The sequence below is a fragment of the Gorilla gorilla genome, chromosome 13, assembly GCF_029281585.2.
Source record: "Gorilla gorilla gorilla isolate KB3781 chromosome 13, NHGRI_mGorGor1-v2.1_pri, whole genome shotgun sequence".
NCBI classification, from domain to species: domain Eukaryota; kingdom Metazoa; phylum Chordata; class Mammalia; order Primates; family Hominidae; genus Gorilla; species Gorilla gorilla.
In genome coordinates, this window is record NC_073237.2 from 39,273,991 (window position 1) to 39,286,529 (window position 12,539).

Below are 12,539 nucleotides of genomic sequence, written 5' to 3' on the forward strand. Positions count from 1 at the left end.
ACTGGGATTTTTTGTCTAATTAAATCTTGACTTGAAAAACAGTATCATATAATAGTTGATTGGGCATAAATATGCATTCACTAGTGTATTCTACAAATATTTTCAATATTGGCTAAAAGCACTTGCTTAATGTTGGACTTTGTAAGTTTGCTTAGCTTGTCCGAAAGGATAAAAAGAATACTAACACTAAGGTTAAACCTGTGACATAATAAAATGTTTGAGGCTGAATTGTCTACTGCAAATGTCTAGAAATTAATTATCAGAGTAGCCCTCAATATAAAATTGGTGAGCCATAATATATAGCTTAAGAGATAAGACATGAAACAGTAGCATTGAAAAAGAAATCGTATCTATTTACCCTATACTCTGAAAATACTTAGTCTTCCAGTAAGGGGAAAATATAGCTTGGTCAAAGTAAAATAGAAAACAAAGGGGAGGATGAAAACAGAAAGTATGTTTCTATTTGAAATCATATTCAGAATAATATTTAGTAACAACATCACTTTACATGGAACTAGGATTTTTAGGAAGATCCTTGTTGATTTAGTTCTTAAGAAGTAGCGTATTAGTGGACACTTTAAAAAATCATTTATTTTTATGATTCTGTTTGTATATTAGACAGTTTTCAAAAATAGAAGAAAGATGGTAAAGTATTAGGATGGTGAGAAGCAAAGAAAAAAAACCCAAACGTCTTTAGCATACGAGGTTGGTGTTGTTCCTTATTTCACTGTCTTCCTGCCCAGGATTTGTTGACTGGTGTAATCAAGTGAAGGAGCTGTGGTGATGGATGTCAGATGATTATAATTTCTGTGTTGTTGTTCCAGCCATCACAAGTCTGAAATATTTTCAGAATTGCTGCAGCTGCAACTGATGCCATTTCTGAGCAATGATCATAACAATTTGCAAATATACATGGATTAACGTGGTGCTGATGTGAGCCTTGGAAACCAGTATACCGTGCAGCTGTTCATTTATGTTGTATAAATGTCCAGTCTTATGGGAACAGTGCCTTTATATCAGAATGAAGCTATCCAGTGGCTTTCAGAATTGCACAGGTATAAATTACAAATTAACCTCATACCTGGAAAGTATATCCTTATTTAATTTTTCCCTCAATTATATTTTATATAAATTTCTTCCTCTCTTAATATAAAAATTGATGCTTAGGAGAACAAAATGATACACACTGAATTTAAGTATATCAAAAAATGATATACATTTTTTGAAAACAGGTCTATTTTTAATTATTTAAAATTAATTTGTTCTTTAACAATTAAAGTATTTCACCATAAAAAGGAGACTTCAAAGCACAGCACTATGAGGTAATTAGGAGGGTTGTTATTAGTGTTTCCTATTTTATGTGTGTGTGATATTTTAAATGTTATCAATTGAGAAAACGTGAAAATCGAAGTACATATACTTTTGCTAATAATGTCTTGTTATTTAGTCTGAAGACTCTAAAAATGTTTAATAAATATTGCAAAATGCTTTTCTCTTTGAAGCTCATCAACATCAAAATAACATGAGAAGTAAGCTTTGCGTGTTAGCAATCTAGAAACTCAGTTGCCCCATCTGTGGTGTGCATAAAAATCAGTGAGGCTCTTATTGAAGACCTTTTCTGCATCTGATAATCATGTGTTTTTTTTCATTGGTTCTGTTTATGTGATGGATTATGTTTATTGATTTGCGTATGTTGAACCAGTCTTGTATCCCAGGGATGAAGCCAACTTGATCGTGGTGGATAAGCTTTTTGATGTGCTGCTGGATTCAGTTTGCGAGTATTTTATTGAGGATTTTCACATCGATGTTCATCAGGGATATTGGCCTGAAATTCTCTTTTTTTGTTGTGTCTCTGCCAGGTTTTGGTATCAGGATGATGTTAGCCTCATAAAATAAGTTAGGGAGGAGCCCCTCTTTTTCTATTGTTTGGAATAGTTTCAGAAGGAATGAACCTCTTTGTACCTCTGGTAGAATTTGGCTGTGAATCCATCTGGTCCTGGGCTTTTTTATTGGTTGGTAGGCTATTAATTACTGCCTCAATCTCAGAACATGTTATTGGTCTATTCAGGGATTTGACTTCTTCCTGGTTTAGACTTATGAGGGTGTATGTGTCCAGGAATGTATCCATTTTTTCTAGATTTTCTAGTTTATTTGCATAAAGGTGTTTATAGTATTCTCTGATGGTAGTTTGTATTTCTGTGGGATCAGTGATGATATCCCCTTTATCATTTTTATTGCACCTATTTGATTTTTCCCTCTTTTCTTCTTTATTAGTCTGGCTAGTGGTCTATCTATTTTGTTAATCTTTTCAAAAACCAGCTCCTGGATTTGTTGATTTCTTGAAGGGTTTTTTTGTGTCTCTGTCTCCTTCAGTTCTGTTCTGATCTTAGTTATTTCTTGTCTTCTGCTAGCTTTTGAATTTGTTTGCTCTTGCTTCTCTAGTACTTTTAATTGTGATGTTAGGGTGTCGATTTTATATCTTTCCTGCTTTCTCCCATGTGCATTTAATGCTATAAATTTCCCTCTAAACACTGCTTTAGCTGTGTACCAGAGATTCTGGTACATTGTGTCTTTTTCTCATTGGTTTCAAAAAAGTTATTTATTTCTGCCTTAATTTCGTTATTTACGCAGTAGTTATTCAGGAACAGATTGTTCAGTTTCCATGTAGTTGTGTGGTTTTGAGTGAGTTTATTAATCCTGAGTTCTAGTTTGATTATAATGTGGTCTGAGAGACTGTTTGCTATGATTTCCATTCTTTTACATTTGCCGAGGAGTCTTTTACTTCCAATTATGTGGTCATTTTTAGAATAAGTGCAATGTGTTACTGAGAAGAATGTATATTCTATTGATTTGGGGTGGAGAGTTCTGTAGAGGCCTGTTAGGTCTGCTTGGTCTAGAGCTGAGTTCAAGTTCTGAAGATCCTTGTTAATTTTCTGTCTCACTGATCTAATATTGACAGTGGGTTGTTAAAGTCTCCCACTATTATTGTGTGGGAGTCTAAGTCCTTTTCTAGGTCTCTAAGAACTTGCTTTATTAATCTGGGTGCGCCTGTATTTGGTGCATGTATATTTAGGATAGTTCACTCTTCTTGTTGCATTGATCCCTTTACCATTATGTGATGTCCTTCTTTGTCTTTTTTGATCTTTGTTGGTTTAAAGTCTATTTTGTCTGAAATTAAGACATAGAGACACAAAAAACCCTTAAAATCAGTGAATCCAGGAGCTTTTAAAAAAAATTAACAAAATAGAAAGACTACTAGCTAGACTAATAAGAAAAGAGAGAAGACTCAAATAGACACGAAAGAAAAATGATAAAGGGGATATCACCACTGATCCCACAGAACTACAAACTACCATCAGAGAATACTGTAAACACCTCTGTGAAATAACTAGAAAATCTAGAAAAATGGATGAACTCCTGGACACATATACCCTCCCAAGAATAAACCATGAAGAAGTCGAATCCCTGAATAGATCAATAATAAGTACTGAAATTGAGGCAGTAATTAAGCCTAACAACCAAAAAAAGCCCAGGACTAGAAAAATTCACAGCCAAATTCTACCAGAGGTACAAAGAGGAGCTGGTACCATTCCTTCTGAAACAATTCCAAACAGTTGAAAAGGAGGGACTCTTCCCTAAGTCATTTATGAGGCCAGAATCATCCTGATACCAAAACCTGGCAGAGACACGAAAACAACAAAAAAACCTGAGGCCAAAATCCCTGATGAACATTGATGTGAAAATCCTAATTAAATACTGGCAAACCGAATCCAGCAGCACATCAAAAAGCTTATCCACCACATCAAGTTGGCTTCATCCCTGGGAGGCAAGGCTGGTTCAACATATGCAAGTCAAAAAACATAATTCATCACATAAGCAGAACTAATGACAAAAAGCACATGATTATATCAATAGATGACGAATAGACCTTCGATAAAATTCAACGCCCCTCATGCTAAAAACTCCCAATTAAAGAGGTATTGACGGAATGTAATTCAAACTAGTACAAGATATTTATGACAAACCCACAGCCAATATAATACTGAATGGGCAAAAGCCAGAAGCATTTCCTTTGAAAACTGCCATAAGACAAGGATGCCCTCTCTCACCACTCCTATTCAACATAGTATTGGAAGTTGTGACCAGGGCAATCAGGCAAGAGAAAGAAATACAGCATATTCAAAAGGGAAGAGAGGAAGTCAAGTTGTCTCTGTTTGCATTTGAAATGATTGTATATTTAGAAAACCCAATCGTCTCAGCCCAAAAATTCCATAAGCTGATAAGCAACTTTAGAAAAGTCTCAGGATACAAAATCAATGTGCAAAAATCACAAGTATTCTTATAAACCAATAACAGACAGACAGCCAAATCATGAGTGAACTCCTATTCACAAATGCTAAAAAGAGAATAAAATACCTAGGAATACAACTTACAAGGGATGTGAACGAACTTTTCAAGGAGAACTACAAACCACTGCTCAAGGAAATAAGAGAGGACACAAACAAATGGAAAAACATTCCATGCTCATGGATAGGAAGAATCAACATTGTGAAATAGGCCATACTGCCTAAACTAATTTATAGATTCAATGCTATTCCATCAAGCTACCATTGACTTTCTTCACATAATTAGAAAAAGCTACTTTAAATTTCATATGGAACCAAAAAAGGGCCTGCATAGCCAAGACAATCCTAAGCAAAAAGAACAAAGTTGGAGGCATCATGCTACTTGACTTCAAGCTATACTACAAGTGTACAATAACCAAAACATCATGGTACTGGTACCAAAACGGATACACAGACCAATGGAACAGAACAGAGGCCTCAGAAACAACACCACACATCTACAACCATCTGATCTTTGACAAACCTGAGAAAAACAAGAAATGGGAAAAGGATTCCCTTTTTAATAAAATGTGTTAGGAAAACTGACTAGCTATATGCAGAAAACTGAAACTGGACCTCTTCCTTACACCTTATACAAAAATTAACTTAAGATGGATTAAAGACTTTTAAACATAAGACATAAAACCATAAAAACCCTAGAAGAAAAGCTAGGCATTACTATTCAGGACATAGGTATGGGCAAGGACTTCATGACTAAAACACCAAAAACAATGGCGACAAAAGCCAAAATTGACAGATGGGATCTAATTAAACTAAAGAGCTTCTGCACAGCGAAATCTCATCAGAGTGAACAGGGATCCTACAGAATGGGAGGAAATTTTTGCAATCTATCCATCTGACAAAAGGTTAATACCCAGAATCTATAAGGAACTTAAACAAATTTACAAGAAAAAAACAAACAACCCCATCAAAAAGTGGGTGAAGGATATAACAAGCACTTCTTAAAAGAAGACATTTATGTGGCAAACAAATATATGAAAAAAAAGCTAATCATCACTGGTCATTAGAGAAATGCAAATCAAAACCTCAATAAGATATCATCTCACCAGCCAGTTAGAATGGCGATCATTAAAAAGGAAACAACAGATGGTGGAGAGGATGTGGGGAAATAGGAACACTTTTATACTGTTGGTGGGAGTGTACATTAGTTCAACCATTATGGAAGACAGTGTGGTGATTCCTCAAGGATCTAGAACCAGAAATACCATTTGACCCAGCAATCCCATTACTGGGTATATACCCAAGGGATTATAAGTCATTCTACTATAAAGAAACATGCACACTTATGTTTATTGCAGCACTATTCACAATTGCAAAGACTTGGAACCAACCCAAATGCCCCTCAATTATAGAATGAATAAAGAAAATGTGGCACATATACACCAGGGAATACTATGCAGCCATAAAAAAGGATGAGTTCATATCTTTACTGGGACGTGGGTGAAGCTGGAAACCATCATTCTCAGCAAACTAACACAGGAACAGAAAACCAAACACCATGTGTTCTCATTCATAAGTGGCAGTTGAACAATGAGAACACACGGACACAGGGAGGGGAACATCACACACAGGGGCCAATCGGGGAATGGGGGCTAGTGAAGGGATAGCGTCAGGAGAAATACCTAATGTAGGTGACAGGTTGATTGGTGCAGCAAACCACCATGGCACATGTATACCTATGTAACAAACCTGCACATTCTGCACATGTAGCCCAGAATTTAAAGTATATTAAAAAAAAATAAGTGAGGCTCTTTTTAAAAAGTCCTGGGGCTCATTTCATTGTTCACAGATCTGGGGTAGGCAAGAGAAATCTATTTCAACAAGTTTCTTGGGAATTATCTGTCTTTCACCAATAAGTCACAGAACAAAAGCCACTGCACTAGTAGAGGATTCAAATATTAATTAAATTAAATGATATTTAGCACTTACTGTATGTACAATGTAATTCTTGGAGCTGTTAAAGATAAAGTGGGCCAGAAGCTACGGGGTTAATATGAAGAGGGTATTGATGTACTCTGGAAAAACTTAAAAATATACAAACAAGTAAATAATGCAACAGAGGTAATCAACTAAATAATATTTACTGAAGTACGTTAATATTGAGGGAAATCAGTGAGAGCCACAGTTGCCTGATAATGTGTCATAAAGAAGATAAAATGTAAGACTATTTTTTTTTAAATGAGAACAATTTGAATACTCAGAATAAGTAGGGAAAGTCATCTTTTTCAATGCTGTGGATTTGTAATTTATGAAGGTATTATGAAATTAGAATACTACATGTATATTGACAAGAATTGAGAAAGTGAATCAAATAAGTAGTGTGGCATCAAATTATGAAGGAATTTGAAACCCATGCCGAGTAGCAGATTCTACTATGTTATGCTGAAATGTTGTTTCTTAAATGGTCATAATAGTCAGATTATTTCTGTGACCCAACAGTTTCTCTGATAAAATTTGAGTTAATATATAAATAAAACATTTTCTTATAAAATCAAGAATGGAAATATGGAAGAAGTGATTGCTACTGATTTAACAATATGTTCTAATCTTAATACACTATGTAGAAGAGAATAATCAATATTTTAATTTATTAAAATAACCTAGTATTAGAAAAGGCACAAAAGCTTTTTAATCCAGTTACCTTAATTTCCAGCATACAAGTTTGAGGACAGTTATCATAATCCCCATTCCTAGTCTCTTTTTTCTTACATTATGATGCAATATGTTGAAAAGACTAATATTATGTATTATTATCTCTAGGGTGTTGAGTTATGATTACTGTATTTACTTCTGGGCTCTTTATTCTGTTTCATTGAAATATTTGTTTAATCTTCCATTATTATACCACTGTCTTTATTATTGTAGTTTTATATTAGTCTTGTAGTATTAGTCATATTAGTCTTCTGACTTTGTTCTTCTCCTTAAATATTATCTTGGCTGTCTGTGTTTTTTGCCTTTCTCTATAATCTTGAGAATAAGTTTGTTGATATGCACAAAATAACAACTTGTAGAAATCTTGATTGGGGCTATGTTGATTCTATAGGTCAAGTTGAGACAAATTTTCACCTTTACAATATTGAGATTTCAAATTCATTTACGTGAAATATCTCTTCATCTGTTTATGTATTTTTTAATGTGTTCTTGATCTTAGCAGGAAAGCATGCATTCCTCACTATTAAACATTATATTAGCTGTAAATATTTTCATAGCTATTCTTTATTAATCTGAGGAAGTTAAATTCTAATCCTAGTTTGCTGAAAGTGTTTATGATTAATGGATGATGAATTTTGCCAACTTTTTTTTGTGTCTGTTAATATGATCATATGACTTTTTTTCCTTAGCCTGTTAACATAATGGATTTCATGGTTTTCAAATGCTAGACCAGCCTTGCATAAGTGTAATAAACTCCACATGATATAGATTTCTTCTAATACATTATTGGCAATTTGCTAATGTTTGGTTGAGGATTTTTGAATCTATATTCATAAGAGTTATTGGTCTGTAGTAGTGTTTTCTTTTATTTTTCTGATTTGATATTAAGGTAATGCTGGCCTTACAGAAAGATTTAGCAAGTATTTGCTCTGATTCTATTTTCTAGGACAGATTGTAGAAAAGTAATTGGTTAATTTAATCTTTAAATGTTTGCTAGAACTCACCAGTGAACTAATCTGGGTTCTTTTTTCCTTTTTTTTGTCTAATTGTATTAGCTATGCTTTCCAGTATGATGTTGAATAGGAGTAGTGAGAGTGGACATCCTTGCTGTGTTCCTAATCTTAGATATTCTTTATTAACCTGAGGAAGTTAAATTCTACACTTATAAATACTAAATGTAATTATATATGTGTTTTTATAAACCTAAGTAAATTTTCTTGAATTGAAAAATGTTCAAATATTTAAAAACTCTGTTATACATCTGGTCTATACACTTAATGAAATTATGAAATCCTATAAAATTTGTACATTTGTGTAAATTCACAACCTCATTCTAAAGTGTACATGCCAATCAAAAGTCCGGAATGGTCAAGGAAAACTTGTGGAAGAAACACAAAGCTGGAGAAATTACAGAATTAAGTATCAAAGTCCATGTCATGATTTAGAGGTAGTGTTATTTGTTGTGAGAACAGACAATAACCAATGGAACATATATAAGCAGTCTTTTGATTAATGTCTTCAGCCCAACAAGATGAAAATTACATTTTCAATAAATGGTTTTAGTTAAATTGGATACCCTCACTTTTATAAGGGAATAATGTCCCTTGATTAGTATCACATACAAAAATCAATTATAGATGTATCATGGATTTAAAAAAGAACAGAAAAACAATGACGCTTTTACATGAAAACTTACCTATTCACAATCAGTGAACTTTTCTTAAACAGAATACTATGTGGATTGGTGTTTGATATGTTAACCTCTATTTAGACCTGGTATTAATTAAAATGTACCATTAAGTTGGTGAAATTCAACCCAAACAGTGTGAGAAGACGTCTGCAATGCCTGTATCAAGCAATACTTGTATCCAGATCACATAAAATGAATCCCCACAAATAAAAAGACAGAAAGGCCAATGAAAAAGGGATAAAGGCTTGTACAGGATCTTCTCAAATGAGGATTTTTTAATATCTATATGCATGTTAATAGACATTCAAATGCTTATTTATCAGATTAAAAAATTAAATATAAATTAAATGCCACTACACAGCCAAAAGAATGGGGTTAGTAAAAATGACACAATAGCAAGATTTATTGAGAATGTAGATCAATGAAAATCCTCATGCACATCTGTTGGGAGTTGAAATTGGTAAAAAAAGAACTTTAGGAAATGGTGCTGCAATATCTGCTAACATGAAACACACATCCATTGACCCAGTCCTACCTCTTTACTCCAGAAATGCTTGCATATGAACATGGATAAGAATATTTTTAGATGCCTTATTTATTATAACAAAACACTGGAAACAATAAAAACATCTTCAAACCATAGAAAGAATAAACTAATATATTTATCAAGCCTTGAAAAACTACATAACATACAAAAATGATAAAACTTCAAGTATAATTTGAATGAAGCTAGAGATGAGTACATATGAATCTACATAAAGATTTTTAAAAAAGGGAATACAAAATTTTAATGTTGCAAAATGCATAACTGGTAAAACTATACTAAAAAAAAACAAAACTAGAAAGCACTTATTTACTATGGCTACTAAAACAGTGGTTGTATCCAGTGAGGAGGAAAGTAATTTTAATTGCAAAAAGTGATGCAAGACCTCCCAAAATGCTAGCAGTGTTATTTCTTGACCTAGAGGGTATTATGCAGGCATTCTTTCAGAAAAATTTGTAGAATGGTGTACACCTTTTGAGTTATATATATATATATATATTAAACTATTTTATGAGATGTTATATATATTTTTATGAGATGTTATATATTATATATATAACACATAATGTATAATATATAATATATATTATATATAAAATATATATAATGTATAATATATAATATAATATATAATATATATTATATATAACATCTCATAAAAAAGTTTAAAATTAAAAATATACGTGTGATTCATTAAGATATGTTTTGGATTAAAAGAGCATTCTTATTATTACAGGAAGATTCACAGATGATGAGAGAATAACACATTGTGTCATAATATGTAAATTATGTCAATTTTAGTTCAGAAAATTTTATTTCTAAGTTAAATCATTTAAAGAGATATTAGCTAGGAAAACAGTTGAGTTTATAAGAACCACAAAATCTAAATGTCAGTTATAATAAATAAAATATTTATATAGTAGTTAAAATTGAATTCAAAGACAGATTTCCAAAAGTGGATACCTCAGATACAGGGATAGTACTCTCTGTTTTATTATTATTTGCTTATTATTTTGTCATTGATTTAGAATTTAAAATATATTTCTATACATTGGCTATATCACAGTTTCTCTGAATATTATTTATTTAAACATAGCTTAACTTTAAAAACTATTTTCTTGTTGAAAAGAAGTTTGTATTTTAATGTGATATCAGCCTGTTCAAATGTTTATAATATCTGAGAGCCTTCTGACAGCCAAATATTGAAGAATCCTTTTTTTTTTTTTTTTGGCGAGGATGTGTTATTATTTAAGTAAACAAGAATGAGGACTTTTTTTAATAACACTTGATGTTTAATTTCTTATAATCTCACAGATTTACCTAAAAGGAACACACTCAACTTAGTTTCATAAATTAATCAGAAAAACAATGACATTTTTAGTACTAATTTTCATACATTTAGTATCTTATAACTAAAACTCTCAGAACTAAGGTGGTCCAAGGAACACTGCCTCAAGTACTTTTTTTAGTTTCAAAGTAATTCTAACAGAGCATTTCTGTGTTCTAGTTTGTTGATAACTTAGTATGATATGATTTGAAAGTTCCAGGCTTAAATTCTGTTTGACAAACTTGTATAGATTTCTTTTCTGCAGGTTTTCTCAGAGTCTTTCATAAATGAATGCATACCTATGCATTCAAAGAAAAGATTTTCAAATATATATAACTAGTATCCTTTCAAGTAAGTTCTTATGGACCAAGATGTGCACACTATGCATTGGTAAAATCGAACTTATTTCAGGAGAAATCAATCATTTCTCTTATTATAAGACAATGTCATAAATTAAGGGTATTTTACCTATCACTTTTGGTGGTTTTCCTGATCTACTTTCTTTAATTTTTTTCTAATGTAATTTATTTTTTACAAAGGTTTTGGCTTTTTTGTTAGTATACTTCTTAAACATTTTATATCATTTTGGTAACTGGGAATTATGAATGAAAAAACTGAATGGTGAGTATTTAGAATTAATATGGATGGACTGTGTATTTTACACTAGTTAAGACATCTATCACCTTCAATGTACTTGCTAGGACCAGATGATTAAGACTAAAACAGATAAGCTAGAATTTACATAGATATATCTTAGACAGTCAGCTATATGTTTCAAAGCAGGTATTCTAAGTCATAGATCCACGTCAGAGACATAGAACAACTATAGAAGAGCCATATTTCGTGTTTTGCTGTAGACATAAATTGTCTCATAGGTTTAATTATTTTTTTTAATTTTAAGATTATAACATTGGGTACTACAAAGAGAGAGAGGGTTTGTAAGATTGTTTAGCTCTTGAGAACATGTTTATTTGGCTTTATAAACTAGTGTATGTCCATTATGCATCAATTTACAGGATAATATTGAAATTTATTGTGAGATATTCTGTGTAATCAATTTAAAATTATAGGACACTAATATAATTAGATTTTTAACACATAAAAATCATAGAGATTTTTACACACTTAATCAGAATTTTAAAAGCCAGTGATAACAAGTTAATAATTGTGACAACTAATAGAGTATCTAAATAAATGTCACTATTTTTATTAATTGATATTTAATTTGCTGTAGTCTGCCTCAGTAAATGTTAATTAAATGCCAGAAAATTCCTTATAATCTTAACATATTAATAATCTTATAATTATGCCTTTATTGCTTACATAATTATAAGTTAATTACAGAGCTACTAGATTTACTGTACCTTTTATAGAGAGCTCAAGAATATCCATTTTTCTCCACAGTTCAATAAATTTGATTGCCTGGTAATCATTGTCGGTCATAGAACAGCAAAAGCTGTTTTAACAAATATACATTTCCACACAAAAGAGTAAACATTACATATCAAAATAGAAAAATAAAATAATTGAAATATGCCATTATTCTTTTATTAATTTATTATCACTTACCTTAGAAAATATGTGACAATTTAGGAGAACATAGACAAATTGTTTCTCTTTCACAGACATTTGTAAAATGATGTGTATTAAGAGTGTTTTGCTTTTTTCAAAGTGCTTTTATATGTAAAGTCTAATTTTATATTTACGATGACCTTAGAAAATGCAATTATCCTCATTTTACTAATGAGGAAATTGGTTTAGAGATGATGTAACTTTCCCAGTAGGATCCAATTTTGCTTTTCCTTACACACATACTGATCTTTTGTCTTAATGTCTTGTATTTTCACCCCACATCCTCCCAATTTACCTACCAAGGCTATGTAAATTGTCACTAACCTTTGTCTATATTTCTGGTAGATA